Source organism: Euprymna scolopes, chromosome 17 (genome assembly GCF_053919585.1).
Source record: "Euprymna scolopes isolate OS-2025 chromosome 17, ASM5391958v1, whole genome shotgun sequence".
NCBI lineage: Eukaryota > Metazoa > Mollusca > Cephalopoda > Sepiida > Sepiolidae > Euprymna > Euprymna scolopes.
This window is the reverse complement of record NC_136498.1, coordinates 33,482,543-33,507,727: the sequence shown is the minus strand read 5'-3', so window position 1 is coordinate 33,507,727 and position 25,185 is coordinate 33,482,543.

Sequence of the window (25,185 nt, the reverse complement as noted above, 5' to 3'; positions counted from 1 at the left end):
TAAAAAAAATCAGACCGTCACAATTACGTCCAACTAACGAATGCAGATATCTCAGACAGTCAGATATTTGTTTTACAAATGAAACCTATTCATGCAGCAGATACCAAACGTGTCTATATTTATGGCGTAATTGGATAATAGTAGCTATTCGAGCAGACAATATCATATCACACGGATACACTTTAAAATACCTGCTGAAATACATTTGAATATTGTATGAATGCGAAGTAGAAAATAACAGTTCTCTAGATAGGTATAAAGCAGAAATTCCACAGCACAAACACATATTCCATAGTGAAGAAATCGAATTCCATGAGCTTTTAGATACTCTACGTGGGAAAACAGTCAAATTATTCAGAATGCCTAAAAATAGTCCTTGATAAAATTAGTTGATTATGTTTAATCATTTATCTTATTCGAAAACTGGTAACACTGAGCGAATCGGTAAAACATATTAACACGGGCACATAGGTAATAGCGGTGGACGGATGAAAAATACAATTGTTTTCTCATGTTGAATAATGCAGTCATTCAGAGCAATCTAATAATGTACTTTGAGCAAATGCTGCAAATATCTCTAGTAGGAAATAACTGTCTCGTGGGAGTAATAGCAATATTGTGCCAAAAATACACAAAAGATACTAATCCTCATCAGCTATCCATCAGGGAATCAAACCGAAGGTGAATGTCGTTACCGTCAATTAAAAACGAGACCCTTTCAATTGTATAGACTTTATAAAATAAACAGTAGTAGCTTTAAAAACTGGTCGGAATGAATATTAATGCTTACATCACAAATGCACCATGATACTTGATTTTTACATTTAAAAATGTAATTCCAAACATTATATAGCAAATATGAAATAAACAGTAACCCCCCTTCAGTGCAATGCAGACTATGATGTATTGTGGGCAATGTAACTGGAGAGTAGCTTGTAAAGTTGCCTCCTGCTGCACCGCAATGGTCCCCGACTAGCGCATGAAATTTTTCGACTTGATTGAAAGGGGTGGATTTAACTGATTTCAATCATAATAAATATATTAGAAGTATTGAATATTGGTGTATCCTCATTCAATATCAGGCAAAATCAATGAGGAGCATCCAGTGTCCCCATCTTTTTGATGGGCTTGGTATTTTGGCCAAGATTAAATCTCACTCGTGTAATATCTGTTCCGAGAGAAAATGCAATTGGGCCAACCCCACATATACGACCATTGATCTGGTAGCAATCAGTTATTGGTCAATGTAGGGGAAAACCTTGATAGCAATTATCACAATCAAGTTCCCTCTCGGGGGTGATATTTCCTCCCCCCTTCACTCTACACATAAAAGAAACGGGCTTTTTCCTAATTTGCTCAGTGTGGACACAAATAAATACACAATATCAGGACAACGGAGAGTATTTCTTCTAGTATATATTTCTATTCCATACAAAAACTTTAAATTTGTACATCACCGTCTAAAAAGTTACACTTATCCAGTCGTATTTAAAGCATCCTAAAATATTTGTCGAAAGACGATATATTTAATCTTTGTACTTTATATGACAATAAAGTATATTGATAAAAAAGTTCTTGCGGAATTTTTAATTTTGATTTCATTTGTTGCCTTTTTATTTAATCGTGTTATAAACAATCCTTATGAATCAAGTATGTCTTATTGTTCAGAATTTTAAGTAAATGGAAAAAAAGAGCAAATTCGATCAATTTTCTTATTTCAATTCAAGCTAGGCCAAAACGATGCTGAAACACCTCGCAATATAAACGAAGTTTTTGACCCAACCACAACTACTGAACGCACATCACATTGGTGGTTTAAAAAATCGTGGAAACAATGAAAGATGATGATCGGCGTAGGAGTCGTCCATCGGATGTTGACAACGATAATTGAAGAGTCTTACGCCAAGTCAATCCACACAAAACTGTGCGAGAACTTGATTCTGAATTAGACGTTACGTACGACGATTTCCATCCACCTGAGAGTGACTGGAAAGACAAAAATACTAGATAAATGGGTGCCTCACGAATTAAGAGACAATCAAACCACTGCTTAATTTATCAATGGTAAAATACATATTTTATGCGCACGATTCTCTTATAAACTCACTGTGTGATTAGTCTATAGTGAGTTTATAGTGTGTCTTAATCTTAAAGCATATTTTCCCGTTAATAGGCACATTTTCATAATTTAATAGTAACGCAAGTGCGACTCAATGGCTAACTGCACATACATGTTCAGACATCACTATTTTCTCATTTCCTAATAGATTCACGTTTCGAAACCTCACTGTCTTACGTGGCAATAGTTTAATAAGTGTCTGTATTGTGTTATGGGGCTATCAATAATATTAAACAAACTCTGGGGGAATAATATATTAAAACAGTAGAAAAATCAGTAAATACTATATGATATCTAAACTAGTGCTTTATTTATCGTAATTTCGAATGTGCTCTCTGCTTTTGTAGTATTCTTTTCTTTATACTTCAAATTGCTTACATCTCGTCAATATCTCTTGTTTTTGTTCTGCATTTACATGCAGATAGGAGGTTCCCTGCCATTTTAACTTGTAATATTGGAGATATATTCCGGATTTTCTTTCATGTTATTTGTTTTTATATTTGTTTATTTCCTTCGTTTGGTTATTTATTAACCAGCTTATGTTTTATTTGAAACGTATTTTGTCGGGGTAAATTTTTCCGAAATGACTCGCTGGAAATGTACGCCGAATTTTATATTTTATCCGAATAGTTTATTTACTAATAAATATTATGCTGTATTATTTACTCTTTCTCCAAACAAATGCGTATGTATTACGTGTCTCTAACTTGATATGACTTATTTTAAAAAAAAAAACATATACCAAATTTTTCTTGGATGTTTTTTTTTCCCAAATGATATTTTTTTTTGTTCAGATATTCAGTTTTTTAATCGATATAGTTTTCGAAAAGCCCTCTTGAGAATAAACTTTTCTAAGCTGCAAATATTTTTAGACTAATCAAGATGGCTAGAGAAATCGAAACATCAACCAGTCTACTGCACATTGCCTAACGCTTGTTCTATCAAGACACTCATTTACGTTTGTTTGCTCTATTAAGTCTTTAGTGGTGGTTAGTTAATGGTATCATAGGTTTTCTGTTTCTTTAAAAAAATATGATATAAAATTACTACAATATTTTGCGAAAAAGAAACCATCTTAAAAAGTAATAGTGAAATTTCGCAACATTATATAAATGAGATAAGTAAATATTTGTATTGTATGCTTCCCGGCCATATTGTTTTCGGTGTAATTTTTAAATTATGAAACTCATTATATCGTAAAGAGAAATAAATAAAAAAGAATGACAGATGGCACTCCCTTCTTTATCTCGCAGGGAACTATTGAATCTTCAAGATAGTTCAAGCATGAGATCAACTTCGGATTTTGTCTTTGATAATACTTGAACAAAATGCATATGAGTTCCCCCTACGAATGTGATGTTTAAGCGACAAAAACGGAACTAGATGCAACAAATTTGCAATTAGTTCAAATTAATGCATATATCTTTCAATTTCCGACCTGTGAGAGATAATATAGAGTTTTATACGACTGTGATATGTTCATGTATTCATCATGATTTCTACTATATATAGAAAACTATATAAATCAAATATTTTCTTTTCGCTCATGCCTCTTTTCTCAGATAAAGTGTAATCAATTGCATAAGATATGATACCTAATATAGTTTGATATGATAATAAGGCCCCTAGAATTAATTTGAATGCTCTTAAAATAAACGAAATAGGAAAAAAGGCAACTACACAAAAATACAGTGTCGTAGTATTTTAAAAATAATGTGAAAACTAATTGTGCAATGGTGTAAAATTATCTCAATTAAAATACGTTTAATGATAAAATATGTTTCGAAGCATTATTATGTGTATCAATAAAAACGTAACACCTATCTAACATGCCGGATAGTTAAAAGTTATTATTCACGATCTGCAATACGATTTTACACTAACACACACATGCATACTCCTATATCAAAATATTATATGAAAATGGACAGAAGTTTAAATCGTGCTATGAATTACTGCACGTTTTAAATAAATGTCTCCATAATTATTCAAAAACGGGGTTAACATACGTAATTTGGAGATACCAATCTTGTACTGAAGATATGTGAAAAAGTAATATAAGCATTATTGGAGGAAGTACATTGCTGAAAATTGACGATGATAAAATGATGTTGATCTTGTAAACTGGGACGAATTAAAACCTTCATTAAACATCATATTTCCCTGAACACACACACATACACACACACACACACACACACACACATATATATATATAAGGTGTAAAATAAATAGACATATTTGCCTTTTTGATAATCGTCATTTGATTTTCCGAATTCTTTTTTATGGAGTTTAGTCGACGCGTTACATTAGAATTTTCAATAAAAACGAGGCAATTAACTGATAGCGGAATAATTCCTGCCTGCAATTCTGAAGTTTTTGGAGGAAAGGGTAAAATTTATAAATCACATAGTTCATAAATAGTTACTGTTTCTGAACATATATATATATATATATATATATATATATATATATATATATATATATAATGTTCATAATGTTATGCCTTATTTTATTATTAGAGTAATACAATGTTATTTCATTTTTATTACATCACAGAGAAGTCTAATTTCTTCTGCTGGAACCTTCCTTTTGGATACATCTGAATTCAATATGAAAACAAAGGTCAGAAAACATCATTAACTTCACTGAAATAGGTGTATACGTTTGATACTAATTTCATCCAAATTATATATAAGTTAAACATTGAATCCTTTCTCATAGCACTCTTAGAAAAGGGCACTAAAAGACGCAGGATTTACTATGAAAGTGTTGGGCAGACATGCAAACATACATACTTACATACATTTATATATTGGTAACAAAGAATGTTCGACCCAAACAAATGATAAAAGCTTGTCTTATCTTTGAATACCCTTTATGTAAAATTTCAAATGTTTAGACCAGAAATTGTCTGAGTAATTTGGTAGAGACGGCAGAGGGCATTTTTTATGTAAATCGGCCACAGATTATAAATTCAAGCTCTTGTTGAGAGCCGGCCAGAAGTACAGATTTCTCTTGTATTCAGTGAGCACGTTTTTTTTTTACTGCAGGCTTAACACGTTTTCCCTCCAAAACAGGCGTCTTTCAATAATTAATCTTTCCCACATGTTTTAACTTAACTTACGGTTATTTGTCAGTGTATTATTTAACATTTTTTATGTTACATATGCGGTCTTTTTCCTTTTGAAGGCTCACATAAAAATAGAACGCAAAAATGCATCTCTCTTGCTCAACACATTCGATTTTTAATGATTCTTATTTCTATTCTAAAAGTGGGGAATTATTCAGGGACGACAGTGTCTGAATATTTTACATGCCTTCCATATGACGCCTATGTTTCATATGGATATAGTAAACAAGTAAGGGCACATAACTTGCGCTGGCAAATCATTTTTCCACACAGATTCCTCTATCTAACTAAAGATATTTTACAAGCTTACCTAAAGCAGAACTATCCTGGGCTTTCCTGTGAGTTCATTTCGCATATAATTCTCCACTACTCAAACGACCGAGGTGTTTAAAGATATCAGTGACCTTTAATCCCTTTCTCTTCACCAAAATACTTGGTTCCACATATGGTAATTTTTTTTAAATTTGAACCCTATTATGACCGCTTAATAAGTATTGGTTTGGGGCCAAATCAAGTTATTAGGTTAGATCCATATCCTAACAACCTCTAAAATGCCAACAGTTTACACCTCAAATTGTCGGAGGAGTTAGGTACAGTTCTCAAAGGCCAAATCGGTTAACTTTGACCACTTTATAGCCAAATTTCTCGTCTAAACCCGATTACAGATTCCTCTAACCAACTAGATATATTTTACAAGCTGCGTATGTTTCCCTCAGTGTGCAACAAGACCTGGATCATCTGAATACAGCTGACACATTATAACGTAGTACGTTAGAGAATTTTCACTCAAACGTCGAATATTGATAGCCTGCCAATAGTTCGAAAACGCAACGATACCGCAACATCACTTTTTAAAAAGCAAAAATATGCAGTGTGGCAAAGTTAGGTGAGTGCTGATATGTAACCTGCTTAACTCCGTTGTTTATTGGTATTAGTTATTTACTTGGTCTTTTATGTTCTGATGCAACTTATCCAATATCTTAAGAAACCAGACAGGACATCCCACTTAGCGCAGAATAATCGATTGATGGTGTAAAATGCTCTCGTCAAGTCAGCAAAAATTGGAATAACACTACCTCTTATTCCATGAATTGTTTTAATAAATAGTGACCAGTGAAAATAACGCCAATTGACCTACTGCCATTTGTGAACCCAGACAGCCTTTCGGAAATGATTCCGGGTTAAATATACATAAGCAGACTGTTCATCAGAATCTTTTCTGACCTATTACCCACAGCTTTGAGTCATGTGAGCAATCTAAAGTCAGCTTGTTTAGGCTGCCATCCGTTATATTTGTAAACTGTTAGCATTATTGTAGCTAGCTAATATTGATCGATATTTTTACCGTGTCGCACGGCAGGAATTATAATCTGCAAATGTGTTCACTTCCGGAAAGCAACATCTCTTATGTTATCATATAGTACCCTCGTGATGTTCTAGTATTAATTTATTTTATACTGCATTTTATCACATCAATCGCGGAGTCCACTCTCATTTTCTCAATAATGTTCTGTTGAGAGAAACTTGAAAGAACTACGTCATCTTGAACGGATGGATTTCAAACAAATCAATAGAGTGGTCCTTCCCTCGCGCAATGATGCCGTATGAATCTTGATAAAAATATATATCTCATAGTTTTAACCATATATAACTTGTGATTGCAGACTATCTACTTGTTTAGTTTCGCTGTGGAAGCATTTTGGATCTTTGCGGAAAAAATATATTTGTATTTCAGCTGACAATTCAGGCAACCATTTGTTTTGTATCGGATGAAGATTGGACTGCAGCATCTTTGTTTCCTAGAAAACATCCCCTGATTTTCTCTGGGTAAGTAAGAATAAGACAAACCTAGTAGTTGGCTCATGTACTTCTTTACAATAATATTGCAGATAGATTATCGCTGTGTTTGTCTTCCTAAAACCCCAACCATTTAACTGTAGGTTTGTACACATTTTATTCTAATTGAGGGCATGTTAACTAAAACATAGTTTTATTGAATAAGTTATTTTAATGCTAACGCACTTTCATTGTTTTCAGCTTATAGAGTTTTTTTTTTTCACTTTGGACATTTAACACTACTGAGCCTAGTTTCTTCCTGGTTTGCATCTTGTTCTTCGCAAATAAAAGTGATGGTAATTATCCCAATCAGCACCTCGCACAAATCTATATAATACATATTGAAGATCACGTCGTCGTCTGTTTGGATCTATCCGTATGGCTTAGATAATATGCTTTTATCGTTGGAATATATAACACATTGCTTGACCAAATTTTGTGCTGGGGGTGCACAACTGCATTATCATTGGCATCCGAGGTTTTATGATCACATCCAACAAGTGCATCGAAATCGTCGAGTAACTAATTTTTATTTTTGTTATATTGGGGTATTCTTTACAAGCAGTTCCTCAATATTTTATAAAATGCAAAAATTATACATTTGCTACTACATAACGTAAGTGGCATACGTTTAAATAATGGGTCATTACGACCACACTGTAAAAAGGCTTCAGACACATAATGCGATTACAAACTCAGTACAAACCAACACCTCCTTCCATTTTGGTGCCTTTAGTATTGACCTTGCAAAAGAACGTGCATCCAGCATTACTTCTAGTTAATTTATCTTCACTGAAACGAGTTTCAAATAGAGCAGCAATGTCTACATTGTACCTTAACAGTTCATTTACATCCATGACCATGATTCACATTTCATGCTGCAATGTTAATTTAAACTCTTTCTTTTCCATAATCTTCATTTTTTCTATATCTCCTGCCAGTGTGGACAGTCGTTAGCTGCGGATAGCTGATCGGATTCGAATTGAACAAACTAGCTTTAAGTAATCTTTTCTTGACCTTACCAATGCTTGGTTGAGCAGCGGTATCCTATAAAAAAGCCTGCTTTGTAACAAAAAAATCTATCCAAGTTTGTTACTGTCCAACCAAACTAATAAAGATGTTACGATAAGATATAATCCGCCCATGTGCTGCAGAACTCCGACTTGTTAGGTCTGAATACATCTTTACAGGATACTGAAGCGATATAGAAAGAAATATATTAATTGTACTACACATATATCACACTCAGTGGGTCAACAGATATAATCCATGGCAAGCAAGAGCAAGATAAATGATAGCTGTATCGGCCATATGTGAGGATGTCATAACACACTAGACGTGTTGTCAGCCCATTTACTTTATCTAGAAACGACTATCCCGCGCCAGATATGCTTACCAGCTAAAAAATCCGATAGCAGTATTATAAATATCGGCATGCACACACACACACACACACACACACAGTATATATATATATATATATATATATATATATATATATATATATATATATATATATACATCAAAATAATTGATTATTATCAGTCGCATAATCAAGATAAAGGAATAACACGCCCTATTTATATAAAATAAATCGTCGAACTTAAAAATATTACAGAATCTACTATTGAACTAATTAAAAAATCTAGCGCTATAGTTGTCCATTTTGTCTTTATGAACTGCTTCGAAATTTTCTCCGCGGATTTTCACAAATACTGACATAGCACTTCCACTCACATTAGAAATATGCGCATCTGAAACAGGAACGCGATCCATTGTTTTTTTTTTATTATTTGCTTGATCTGTCCACAACAACATGTAGACAGTAATGAAAAACAGGTTTTCATAATATAATATACATAGCTAAACCAGCGACATATCCATAATTGGACTGATTTAAGAATATAATTCTGCTGCATTGTTCTTAAATATATATATATATATATATATATATATATATATATATATATATATATGTATATATATATATAGAGAGAGAGAGAGAGAGGGAGAGGAAGAGTGAAAGATAAAGAGAGAGAAAGTGAGACAGAGAGAGTAACAGACATGCTGTAGTTCCGTCGCATCAGAACTCATTAGTTTAGCAAGAGTAACACGTATTTAAAGACAGGCATACAACCTATAACCAGGGCGTTTATAGGCGGCAGTTCTATACACACACACACACACACACAGACACACAAGCGCACATGTATGTATGTATATATATATATATATATATATATATATATATATATGTGTGTATATATATATATATATATGCGAGAAAGATATTAATAAATAGATAAAGCGAGATACATATTCCCGTGCCAGAAGTTTTTTATTCTAAATACTATGAAATTGTGCATAATGCCGAAATATACCTGAAAAAAAGACCTTAACGTGATAATTAAGTTAAACGAAACAGTTAATAAAACACCATGATTTATTAATAAATGTCCGTTTTTCATTGCAAGTTTGTTTACTATCATTTTGTCGCTCGAACATCCATACATATATAGATATATTAAGTAGTTCGTTTTAATATTTTGCAGTCAAAAAGGTAAACTTTTCATATTCATGCCAGTGCGAAAAATCTAACTTTATGAACATATACGGTAATTAGCTGTTGTTCTTTCATATGTTAAAATGTGACCATGAATTGTCAACACGGAAAAAATTAAGGACGAGGAGATTGAAAGCAGCAACGAAGAAATATATTATAAATAGTAATGATGCCATTTTTCGATGAGGAAATGAATGTCATCAAGCAAATCCCTGTATGTTCAGGTAATTATATATATATATATATATATATATATATATATATATATATATATGTATGTATATATATATATATATATATATATATATATATATATATATATGTATGCATCTATGTGTATGAAGTCTCAGCTTCGGTGGGCTGGTCACTTTGTTCGCATGGATGAACACCGTCTTCCTAAGCAATTAGCATGCAGTCTACTGAAAGAGGGTAATCGAAATGTGGGTCGTCCAGGGATAAGCTGAAACACAATCTTAAGCACGCAGGCCTGAACCCCAAAAACTTTGAAGAAGATGCTGCGGATAGAAAATTGTGGAGGGAAAAATGTTTTGCGGGCATTACCACATACATTGTCACACGGCTATCGAATCAAATAAATCATAGCAAGAGTACGAACAGTACCTTCCCAGCCTGTATCCTGTGAGTCGTGCGGCTTGGTTGGTGGGAGTAGAGCTAGCCTTGTGTCATGGATGCGTCACAAGTATTGAAGGCAGAGTGAAATAGAGCGAATTCTTGGCCCTCATTTGTCGAAAAGGGCATTATATATATATATATATATATGTATATGTATATGTATATATATATATATATATATGTATATGTATATGTATATGTATATATATATATATATATATAAGTATACCTATTTACTTATGTGTATAATAGATAAGCGTAAAGCATTATTTAGTAGGAATGATTTTAAATTGAAAAGTTTTATTAGATTTATTAAACTTCTTCAATCATTTTTAAAATCATTTTTAAAAAATGATTGACGGATCTTTAATATAGCAATTGTAAAACACCTTATGTTTAGACTATTATGCATACCTTTTTCAATTATTAATAAATATTTTGTACACAATCGAACCCACTTATTCTTCAAAACGTGTCAGGAGCACATGGCTATATTAACATAATTACATATGCTTAAATTTCGAAACAAAGTATTAATATTACAAGGTATATATACATGGAATCAAATATAATGTTATAAACTCTTAACACAGATCTACGTATAGTAAGCATTGACTGATTACAGCATAATTTGTCTCTTGGAAAAAAGTTCAAAAAGTTAGAATTTATAGTTTTCATAATAGCACCGATTAGCTTATTGAGTTAAAATTAAGATACTTTATTGTCACTAATGTAAATATATAGAACATAATATAAAATGGAATATGTTAATATCTGTAAATAATGAAGATTTTCGAGCATCAAAATGATATAATTTATAGAGAACTAATGCTCATATTCACTTTTTATTATATTTTCTAGTTTAATATGTTACTTATTACTGATACACTACCATTGTTAAATAATTACATGCCTTACCAAATGGTGCCTTAGAAAATAGTTGTAACTGTAAATTAGTAAGAAAAATCAAAGTAAATAACGACTTATGATAAATCGGAACATTCACATGTTGTTTTATGTGTTCACATTTGTGTGTAGTAAATTAAGCCATCTAGCATAATCTAAACCGAATTTGTAGCGGGAAATAAGAGGGCACAATAAAATGATTAGTAATACATATCACACATTTTAATTGAAATTATAGTTTTATTTTCAATTTCAACTGCTTTAATCAATGTTTAGCATTTTTTTAAATGTGTTACTATATGTAGAGCAAATATACAACCTGTATATAAATTAGTTAGTTAGATGTAACAGAAAATGAAGTTTGCTAAACATCAACATGCTGAATGCTGAATTCGAAAGTTAATTTACTAAACAGTCATAAATAAAAAGATATTATGTTACAGGGTGGAAAGAGATTGAACATAATGTCCGGAGACCTTTTGGAATAATTAAGCGTTTATACATGTTGAATTAAATGTCGCTAATTATATATGACTAAACAGTAGACATTGATTACTCATTATTCTACACCAGTTACTAGGCAATGACGTGGAAGAAAGATGAAGCCAAGTAAATATCTTCTGTCTCTTTGTCATTGTGCATTGAATTTTCTCTTTTCAAGTTAAATAAATTGCAAGCGGGGTTTTCTCAATATGTAAACCGCGATAAAACCAGGTATGGCACCACACATTAATACGTTTGATTTAAAGCTAGCAGCCATGTATGACACAAGGCTTAAAGACACAGATCGATGTAAATTCTTTCTGACACTGGGTACATCTTCTAGTTTATATTGATTCAATTTCCTTTTATCAACAGGATTGATTCCCGACTTGGCACCATATTGTTTCGTCTCTTTTCATATTGCACTGCTATTGTTAATCAATTTTTTCCTGTTATATTTTTGTTTTTATATTGTTACGTTTATTCCATGTCCCATTTTTTTTAAAAAGAAAATAAATGCAACATCGCAGAAAAGCACTACGTTGCTTTGGTTTTCTCGATGGATTTTCTTTTGAAATAAATTTATGTTCTCTTCTCTCACCCTTTGGTTTCTGCCTCAATCAATCCACTTTCACTGCGTTTAGATGCGGCTCTGACCTCAGGGGAAATTTGCTCAAGCAGGACAAAGGAACAAAACACACCAAAAAAACGTAACCAAGACACAAGAAATCTGACAAAAGATTTTAGAAAAAATTAAACAGATATTGGAAGATAAGAGCCCGAATACAAGACACACGAGAAATACACAAAAAAACGTAATATAAAATGAAAGATTGAACGATTCGAAAGAGGAAAAACGTGGAAATAATACAAGACGAAACCTCAGCAAAAAAAAACAAAACGGTGAGATATTTATAAAATAAAATACCTGGACATAAAACTAAAATTTTATAGCAGTATAACAATATTCAAGGCTCCCTAAAATAGTGATATACAAAGATTAGAGTTCAATAGTATGGAGGAAAGATAAAAATAAGTGGTATAGAAGTAAGGTCTAAGTTAACAAGAATAGAAAGTAATCGTGATAAAACACAAGAAAAAAAATTAAACAAAGAAGAAAAAAGTTTAGACAGTAACATTGAACACGAGAGAAAAATACGTTCCACGATATAATAAATTATATAGAATGTTTAGATGAAAACATATTAGTAATAAGGAAAGAATGAAAACAAGTGAGAAAAATATTAACACATACAAGGAAGGTAGAATGAGAAGGAGATAACAATGCAGAAAAAGCAATGATAAACACGCAACTAGAAAAAAGTTGTATGTTAGTAAATAAAACTGAGACAGAAGACAAATATCCAAACGGTAGACAAAGTGGAGAATGTAGTACAGCATAGGTTTAAAGCAAATAGTTTATGTAATACACATAATTTAAGATTTATTCTTTCGTTCGTGAGTTCTTCTCATCGTACCCACTAGATGATAGCGTAAAACACGAATAACATGAATAAAACGTGCGTGTCAAGAGTTAAATATGTAAAAAACTATTGGCGAAATATATTTAAAGAAGTAGGAGAAAAACGACGAGAGGGAAGCGGGGGTATGTCTATTATGATATAATATTAGAAACCAGAAAAAAGTGTAAGAAAATGAAAGCATCACTTTGTTACCTATAAATAAATTTAAGATGTAGATATTATATATATATATATATAATAGCTACATCTTAAATGGTGCAACTAAATCAATATATATATATATATATATAAATATATATATATATATAGATAGATAGATAGATAGATAGATAGATAGATAAACGAAATACATTCAGTACTCGAGCGATGTAGTCCTGTGGTAGAAGTTTAGACTTCTTATCATGGGGTATTGATTTTGAATCTCGCAAGATTCAGACACTCTGATGAGTCGTACACGACGAAACACGTCGGAGGATAACTATATTTAACAAATAATAAAAATGGTTGGTCACATTCAATGCTGCTAAGACTAAGCTTGTTTCCTTCAATAACTACAAGAAACCTTCTCTACCACCAATAGCAATGGCCAAGAACACATTGACTGAAAGTACTTCTTTTAAACTCCTCGGCCTAACGTTTACAGGGAATATTAACTGGAATAGATACATTGAGAGCATTGCCAAGGCTGCTGCAAGGAAGGTTGGCTCCCTCTACCGTGCTAGAAAACTACTTACGCCTGCTAGTATCCTATACTTCTATAAGGCAACCATTCGCCCATGTATGGAGTACTGTTGTCACATCTGGGCTGGTGCATCTGCTGCTTGTCTTTCGCTCCTCGACAGGGTTAAAAAAAGAGTCGCCAACCTGATACGTCCTGAACTGTCATCTAGGCTTCAACCTCTGTCCCATCGACGAGATGTTGCATCCCTCTGCCTGTTCTACAAATACTTTAATGGTGAATGCTCTGACGAACTGCAAACACTTGTACCTCCCCGACGTAAGTACCCCCGACAAACCCGACAAGCTACTAAGTCTCATCCCTTTACAGTAGAGATCCCTAGGTGCAAGAAAGCCTTTTACTCCAATAGTTTCTTCCCCAGAACTGCGGGTCTTTGGAACTCCCTTCCGGGATTCTGCTTTCCCAACTGCAATGATATGCAGAAGTTTAAGTGTAATGTTAACAAACATCTTTCTACTCTTCTCCCCTCATAATGACCCCGCTAATTAAGTCCCTAATAGTAGCCCCCTGCTTCAAAGTGGCACTGTGCCTTGTTTGGGGTGAAAATTGAATTAAAAAAAAATATATATATATATATATATATATATATATATATATATATATATATATATATATATATGCATGCCGTTCCCAATTTAGGAGGTACCAAATTGGTCAAAGGGAAAATTATCCCTACTCCCATTTAGGTAAGAATGCACTTTCGTATAAATGATTGCATTCATTAAAAGAGTATCGCTAACAAAAACAAATAAAAACATGTATATATATAAACATATATATATATATATATGTATGTCTGTATATATATATATATATATATAAGAATATAAAGTTAAAACACAAGAGTTATCTGTAAACGTCCTGTAAATTATTATTTGAAATTGAAAGTGGCTCGTTTAAAAGGAACACTCTATTAAAATGTGTTCCATAACAGCTTCTGAAAGCATTGCACATTTAAACCTACTTTGTTTAATGCACGATGTGTTAAAGTGAAAATAATTACGTAAGAAATGTTGGTAATATTCTCTAAGAATTTTCCATTAAAACGTTCACGACAAAATTGTTGTCTCTACATAACCCAGCATATAATTGTACGATCTTTCGAAAAACTTGTGACACTTTTATCAAATATTTAATTAAAAAAATATTTTGGTGGACTTTACAGTCAATACAAAAACAGTGTAATGCGACAACTCTCGGAAGAGTTTGGTAGGCAACATTTGTTAAACAAAAATATGTACGTATACATAATGCATATGGAAACAATTGCGTGTTACCTATAAACGTTTTACGCAAATATTATGCAAGTATAAATCATGTAGAATATCTGCATAAATAAATAAATAATTAAACGTAATAGTTAACTCCCGATGATTATTCCATTTGAAAACCGTATCAAATAACAGGGAATTAATTAAAATGGATGCTTTAACGAATATGCAAATCAGCTAGATCTTTTGCTAGTGAATGTAATTCCACAACCCATATATAAGAAAATTGTATTTTATTTTTAAATAAATAGAAAAGACTCATACACAAAAGAAAAACGAATTTTTAGATACGTCGCCGTGTATTTGGTTACCGCTCCCAATTGTTAAACAGAAACTGCCATCAGTAGTGAAAGACACTCCTCTAAGTCACGTCCCGCACACAACCTTAATAGTTATATTCTTTTGATTAAAAGCAAAAACAATATAAAACTTAATTTTGCTTCAGTAAACAAAATTAACAGAGAATTAAATTAAGTAATTCAATGTGCAACTAAGTAACGCTATTGATAATTATTTATAGCCTTTCGTTCTTTTTGCTTTCACATGATCGACTTTCCATGCCGCTACTTACATCACAACAAGTGGATCTCTTCTGTCGCTCGCTTTTCAAATCGGCAGAGTATGGACCATTTGTAGTCTTAGGCGTCTATCTCACAAGGCCTTTGGCTTTTGGCTGTTGGTAGGAGTTACTTTATTTTCTTACGGACTAGAACGCCCCTGCCACAGGATGTCGACAGGTCTGTCCAGGCAATTTTGGTAGGCTAGAGAGTGTTCCTCCTATAGGTGTGATGGCGTAAAGTTCTCCACTTGTTTTACATCTGCCTGAAGTGGGACAGTAGTAAATATTCATTTGACAGGGAGCTAAGAAACTCCCAAAATTCAACTTTGACGCGCTTAGTCTAGTGGGTCCAGCCCAGCAGTCGAGGGATTTATCAGAGGTAGTAACAGTTGTTCAACAGCACTTTTTAGGACAACCAACTCAAACTTATACTCTGCGTGAAACAACTATTTAAATGGTTTAAAACAGAAATAACCTGCATGTGATACACACTTCGCTTTCTGCTACTGTTGCATTCTGAAACTTTCCCCCACGGGTACCAGCAAATCCATTGATTTTACCAGCGTCCAGTTCACTCTTTCCGTTTTCAACGATTCGGCAGCCTCTAATCCACTCTTGCTGATTGAAGCAACTTGCAACCTCTAGATCACTCCTGCTGCTTCAACCCTTCTACAACTTCCAACACTCTAGCAACGTTCAGCTATTGTTCTTACTGCTTTCAACAGCTCCAGCTAACTTCTAACGCTCCTAAATTGCCAGCTACTATTTACAATGCGCACTGACATAAAGCCAACCGATCAGCCTTTGGTTTCAAGTATCCACTTACGGCCAGAAACTCTTTTTAGTCGCCATTAACTTCCAGCTACCAGTTTTAGTGTTCGTCGGCGTTCAGCTATTAATTTTCAGCATGAGATCTAAGTTTTACTACTCGGATCAACATGACCCGGTTCTTTCTACATCAAAGTAACCGGAATTTGAACACAGCAAGACGCCTGTTCTCCCTCTGTACAATCATGATTACGGATCTCCATCGCTATAGATTTTACTGTTTTCTATTTACAAATAACACACAGTATTCGTCGTCTTTAACCGTTCATCTGTATTCGTCATACGTTTTCGTTGTTACCGTTACTTCTTTATACGATCGATTGTCATCTTTACTCATTTGATACGCAGCAACATATCTATCCTAATGTATATATATATATATATATATATATATATATATATATATATATATATATATATGCGTGTGTGTGTTGTGCTTGCGTATGAGTGGGTGTCTTTGGGTTTGTGTGTGTGTGTGTGTGTGTGTGGTTGTGTGTGTATGTGTGTGGCTGTATATATTAAATCATAGACACGAAGGAAATGTCAGCAATTTTAAAGCTAAATTCAAAAGGAAAGATTAGACGATTGATGATGTATTTGTATACATATATGAAAGAGAAACATAAGAGAAATCATATGAAAGAAATACTGTACCAGAAAAAAGATATGAATGATGTGGGTGCGTGATAAATAGTAAATAAATTATGTGGATGTATTTAGAATGGAAATAGTGGATACGTAAATAAAATTCGAATCGTGATGAGATGAACATGAGTATTGACGTAGGCAGGTAAGAATTTTAAAAAATAGACAAGAATAGGGAAGATATAATCACGATAAAGGTTATATATTAAAAAAAATACAAAATACTAGAATATTTAAAAAAAAAAGCAACACACATTATGTAGACATTAGTAGAAACGTATAAGCAGGGAAGAAAAGAAAAAAGAATATAAAGTGTATTTAAGGGGAGTATGCGGAACGACGGAAATGTAAGAAATTAAGTGAATATGTTTGGCTTCTAAAGAGAAAGGTTTTATTTTGAAAAAAAATAAGAAGGATTTAGAAAAGATGAGAGAAAAGTTATGAAAAATATCGAAATAGAATCAAATAAAACAAATATATGTACAAAAGAGTCGAGCATTAACTTGCAAGGAATCGAATGCAATTCCGATAATAGAAGCGAAACTGTCCTTCTAACCGAGGAATTTCCGAAAAAAGGGAACAAGCCGATTATATTTCCATCCTATTTATATCTTTAATGTTTGTCGTTGCGTATTTTCCCGTATCATAGTAATGTTATTTATTTAATTTAGTTTATTTTTGTTACGTTTGTCGATTTAGCAATAAATAAAACGTCAACGCAATCTAAAAGGAGCTTATCGACTTTTCATCGGATTTTTCTCTTAATAATATACGAGCCTTTTTGTCTTTTCAACTCCTTTTTGGAATGAGATGTGGAAACCGCGAAAGTTCATCTCTCATACATATCGGAAATCGTATATTTTTTTACGAACAATAAGTACATGTAAGGCAATATATAGGAAAAATGAATATGCCAATCTATTGTATAGCGGGCCACATAAATCGTTCACAACCCGGAAGGTGGGTGGACCTATTTCTAGTAAGCTGAGGGGGTATTGTTTCTAATACAATGTAACACTTATTGATAAGTTAGATTCTTTATATTTAATGAAGCCCTGTTTCTAAAATTCCTGTAAGCGGAGATTTAAAAAAAATAGGATGTCATCACTATACGACGTAATAAAAAGAAAACATATTAGGTTTGCAGTTGCAGCTCTTTTAAATCAATCGTAGCATGAAGAAAACTGTTTCAAAATAACTAATTCCATTTTAGTACTTATCACAAACGTGACATAGCAAGTCTACTGTAATGTGTACTGTTACATACTTTGAATGTTATATCTACTTAAGATAGTTGTATAAATTTTGGTAAAAATAATCCGTATAGACACATATTAAGGAGCATTTACCCTGTCCAACGTATGTACAACAAAACGTTCTGCGTGACTTCACTGCATTTGTGTAGATAAAGATAATTGTAAAGTTTTGCTCAGGCTCTACATATGTACGGTTCAGAAATTCATGTGCATATGTGTATATATATATATATATATATATATATATATATATATATATATATATATATATATACACATTAAGTGCTGAACATATATATATATATATATATATATATACTCGGGGTTTTTTTATATTCAAAAGTAATGGACTAATGAATTCAACGAGGTTGTTAGATAGTGCTCAATAAAAAGAGCTGATAATACTTGTTTATTGTTATATAAACATGCTCACATCCCGCTGCTACAAACAGCCACTTGTTTCAATCAAACAACAGATATCATCAGGCAGCGACTTGACTATTCAAAAGTTCAATGAATAATGGATTTTTATTTTAGGTAGGAACTCTTTAGAAGTTGGAGTTAAAAAACTTAAAACACAGGACTTTAATTAAATAAAAAAGTAAAAAGGGAGAGGCAATTTAAATAAAGTTAAAAGATTACAATGGGGAGAGAGTGATTGAGAAGAAAAAAAGGAATAGATACAGAAATAGAGAAAGAAAATATAGAGAAAACAAAATAGAGAGAAAAAGAAGAGAGAAAATATATACACATATATATACATATACACATACACACACATATACACACATATACATACATACATATATATATATATACATATATACATACATACATATATACATACTTTACTTCCATATATATATATATATACATACATACACATATACATACCTCACCTCTCCCCTCCCCCCCTCTCCACATCATACATATATATATATATATATATATATATATATATATATACATATATGATATGGAGAAGAAAAGAAAAAAGAAACAAAGGGTTATAATAAAGAGAATAAGAAACTAGGAGGAAAAGGAAAGAATAATGAGATCTAGTTAAATAGAGAAAGAGAGAAAGTAAGAATTTCACAGTATATAGAAAAAGAAAAAGAAAAAGAAAAAATCTGCGTGTCAACCAATTTATGAACAATTATACAATTCAGTAATGAAGCATATTATTACAAATACAAACAGAAGATACAATCCAAGCGTCAGAGATGAACGTGTCAAAAAAGGCAGGGAATGCATTCTGCTAGCATATTTATCCTCTTACATACGTCCACGAGTAAAATCAACGCAATTCAAACATACGTCTACCATTAATTAGGCCCTTTATGCCAAATGATATAAGTTTAAAGTTTTCGCGTTTTTATTAGATAAATATATGAATAAAAGAAAAAAATAATGATAAAACAATATTAAAATTATTATTAATAACAATAAACATAATAGTAATGATAATAATAATAATAATAATAATAATAATAATAATAAAAACAGAATAAAATTAATATTTATTATCTTTTTAATATAACATATTTAGCCATAAGAGGGGATTAAATAAATTAAATAGGTCCAATAATTATAAATAAAAAACTACTAATATTTATGTATATAAAAAGAATATAATACAAATATATATATATATATAGATATATAACCACACACACACATATATATACCCAAATATACACACACATACACACACATATATATATATACATATATATACATATATACATATACATGCACATAAGTAAAGGTGTAACTATACTATTAAGTTGGAAGTTTAAGCTATTTAAGTATAGATATAAAGTCATATTAAATCACAAAATAATACATTCAATACCAGATTACTAATAACACAGATACAAGTACACTTACCTATAAAAGACACTGAAATTGAAATTATACGGACATGTAGAAATACTACATTAATTAGTGGAAATGATCAGTGGTTGAAAAAAGATCAAAATGACCTGTTTGACATTTCCATGGGGTCTTTGGATTCGGCTGAAATGACAGACTTAGTAGGTCTATTCATACTATACAACTTAACCAAAGACATCAATGTCATGGATATAGGCTTGTATCGTGATGATGGACTGATGATCATCAAGGAATCCAACGGCCCTAAATGTGAAAGAACCAAAAAGATTATCTTAAATGAATTCCGTAGAATTAAATTAAAAGTGGATATTATATCAGATGTTAAAACTGTAAATTTTTTGGATGTGAACTTTGATTTAAGGAAGGGCATCTACCAACCATATAGGAAGGAAAACTCAAACCCAATTTATGTACACCCCCTATCAAATCACCCAAAATCTATCATTAGGCATATCCCCAAATCCATTAGTTAAAGAATCAGTGACAATTCTTCCAATCTTGAAACATTTAATAAACATAAATATTTCTATAACAGGGCCCTTAAGGATAGTGGATACAAAAACACCCAAATTGAGTTCATAGAACCAACACACCCAAACACAAATACAAATAGAAACCGTAAGAGAAAAATCCTGTGGTACAATCCCCCTTTTAATCTGAAACTTAAAACAAATCTAGGAATGAAATTCTTAAACTTAATTAAAAAGCACTTCCCTATTAATAACATACTACATAAAATTTTCAATAAAAATACAATAAAACTTAGTTATAGTTGTAATGAAAACCTTGAAAAAATAATTAAAAAACATAATAACAAAATATTAAACAAAAATAGCACACCCATTGCTACCGAAAGTTGTAACTGTAGAATTAAATCAAAATGCCCTCTTAAAGGAAATTGTCAAATTACTTCTGTAGTGTACCAAGCAACTATTTCTACTAAGGAAAATCCGAATGAAAAAAAATATTACATAGGAATGACAAATAACAATTTTAAAGAAAGATTTACCGGTCACAAGTGCTCTTTTGAAAATAATGAGTACAAAAATAGAACTTCCTTGTCTAAATATTACAATGAACTAGTAGAGCAAGGTTACTCCCCAATAGTAAATTGGAAAATTTTAAAGAAAGCGAAAACCTGTTCATCTTTAAACTCGCCTTGCTACCTATGTCTTTATGAGAAATTATTTATACTTACTTTTAGAGAAAGAGATAAATTATTAAATAAGAAGCACGAAAATTCAATTAATTGCAAACATTATAAAACCCATCTTTTAAGTAATTTAGTTTAGATATAAAATTTAAATAAATTAAAAATTGTCACTGATTTCTATAATTTATTAATATTCTATTAATATACTTTCTCCTCTCCTGATTTCATTCTTTACTTCTCCTATCTTATATACATGTGTGTCTATGTGTATATGTATGTGTCTATGTATTTATTTTATGACCGTGTGTACTTAGATCTATATATTTCTATATTATTTGGTATACCCTCCCATGTTTATTCAATCCATTTGTATGTTTCTATGTGTGTATGCATCTATCTGTACCCTTGCCAAATTATTTGTATTCTTATGTATTTCTATATATATAATTTATGTAAATTATACATATTTATGTGTGAGTATATATATGTGTGTGTGCGTTGTTGTGTATTAGTATATGATTGTGTGCATATATTTGTGTATTTTTTGTATGTATGTGTATACATAAGATTATATATATGTATATATATATATATATATATATATATATATATATATATATATATATATATATATATATATATATATATATATATATATGCTTATTAGTATGTCGGTTGGTTCTCTGTGAGTATATACATGTGTATCTTATTATTTTTAATTAGGGTACTATCTACCTGTGCGTCGCTATTTTTGAGTATTTCGTTGATTTAATTACTTCTTTTGCCTGAATATATTTATAGGTAAGTGTACTTGTATCTGTGTTATTAGTAATCTGGTATTGAATGTATTATTTTGTGATTTAATATGACTTTATATCTATACTTAAATAGCTTAAACTTCCAACTTAATAGTATAGTTACACCTTTACTTATGTGCATGTATATGTATATATGTATATATATGTATATATATATATGTGTGTGTATGTGTGTGTATATTTGGGTATATATATGTGTGTGTGTGGTTATATATCTATATATATATATATATATATTTGTATCATATTCTTTTTATATACATAAATATTAGTAGTTTTTTATTTATAATTATTGGACCTATTTAATTTATTTAATCCGCTCTTATGGCTAAATATGTTATATTAAAAAGATAATAAATATTAATTTTATTCTGTTTTTATTATTATTATTATTATTATTATTATTATTATTATTATCATTACTATTATGTTTATTGTTATTAATAATAATTTTAATATTGTTTTATCATTATTTTTTTCTTTTATTCATATATTTATCTAATAAAAACGCGAAAACTTTAAACTTATATCATTTAGCATAAAGGGCCTAATTAATGGTAGACGTATGTTTGAATTGCGTTGATTTTACTCGTGGACGTATGTAAGAGGATAAATATGCTAGCAGAATGCATTCCCTGCCTTTTTTGACACGTTCATCTCTGACGCTTGGATTGTATCTTCTGTTTGTATTTGTAATAATATGATTCATTACTGAATTGTATAATTGTTCATAAATTGGTTGACACGCAGATTTTTTCTTTTTCTTTTTCTTTTTCTATATACTGTCAAATTCTTACTTTCTCTCTTTCTCTATTTAACTAGATCTCATTGTTCTTTCCTTTTCCTCCTAGTTTCTTATTCTCTTTATTATAACCCTTTGTTTCTTTTTTCTTTTCTTCTCCATATCATATATGTATATATATATATATATATATATATATATGTATGATGTGGAGAGGGGGGGAGGGGAGAGGTGAGGTATGTATATGTGTATGTATGTATATATATATATGGAAGTAAAGTATGTATATATGTATGTATGTATATATGTATATATATATATATATATATGTATGTATGTATATGTGTGTATATGTGTGTATGTGTATATGTATATATATGTGTATATATTTTCTCTCTTCTTTTTCTCTCTATTTTGTTTTCTCTATATTTTCTTTCTCTATTTCTGTCTCTATTCCTTTTTTTCTTCTCAATCACTCTCTCCCCATTGTAATCTTTTAACTTTATTTAAATTGCCTCTCCCTTTTTACTTTTTTATTTAATTAAAGTCCTGTGTTTTAAGTTTTTTAACTCCAACTTCTAAAGAGTTCCTACCTAAAATAAAAATCCATTATTCATTGAACTTTTGAATAGTCAAGTCGCTGCCTGATGATATCTGTTGTTTGATTGAAACAAGTGGCTGTTTGTAGCAGCGGGATGTGAGCATGTTTATATAACAATAAACAAGTATTATATATATATATATATATATATATATATATATATATATATATATATATATATATATATACTGGATATAAATGGATATAAACCAAAAATTACCCAGCTTTTCAAACCGCGCGACCTCCCGTTACTATCCGATTACATAAAAACCCGCATCCAACATCAAGTGGACTTAATTCATTGAACATTATTCCACTCGACATCATGGCGAAGAAAAAGGGAAAAATATATAGATTGACAAAGGAGTATATCTCCGGAATATATTTCTCAAAAGATAAACCCTCGTTTATGTTATAAAAAGATATCGCGTTGCAGTTATTTGGCTTCAAACGTATTTAATACGTATCTTATTTTATTTTTCACAATCACATACACACGCACACACAGAGACACACACATATATCTATCTGTCTATCTCTCTATCTTTATATATATATATATATATATATATACATATATATATATATATAAGTGTGTGTGTTAAAAAGATTGACTCATCTCCAGGTAACCTACATTTAAAATTTCAAGTGTAAGATCCAAAATCGGCGGAGAAGTTTAGTAGAGTCCGCAAAGGTCAACTCTTTCAACTTTGAGCGTTTAGCAACCATTTTCAAAAACTGATTAAAAAGCTTCCTCAATGTCTGAATACACTTCATGTAAAAGTTTAAATATGTATCCTAAGATTGGCCAAATAGCTTGCTAGAGACCGCAAAGTTCACATCTTTTGAAGTTTGATGTCTTTGCAGCCAAAATTACGACCGAACACCAATTAAAACGCTTGCTCTATGCCTGAATACCTTTTATGTAAAAATTCCAATGTCTAGACAAAATTAAGCCGAATAATTGGTAGAAACCGAGGGGTTACTTTTTTAATTCGACTCCAATTTTAACCCCTCAACGTGTATTGTTTTGGGCTCAAATCGAATTATACACTTTGAGCAATGTCCAAGTAATCTAGATTAAAAATTTGAAGGGGTTAAACCCAAAATTGGCGGAGAAGTTGGGCGAAGTTTTCAAAGGTCAAATAATTGAATGTTAACACCTTGACATTTCTAGGCGAAAACCGATTAAAAAGAGTGTATACAATCTCAACACCCCTTATGTCAAATATCGAGTCTGTAGACTGAAAATTGACAGAGAAGTTGGGAAGGGAGATGTACACACACATACAAAGACATTTTTCTTAAATAATTGATAGTGTTCCATGGAATAATACATTTAATTGTAAATATTAACTTGTAGTTTTAACTTATTTATTTTCCCCTATAATAATCTCTACATTTTAAATGTGTCTGTATTGAACTCGTTTCATTCGCTTGGGTTTAATTCATCTATCTATATATCTATAAAATTGAAAATGTGGGTGTATCTGTGTGTGTACATTTCCATACCAAATAAC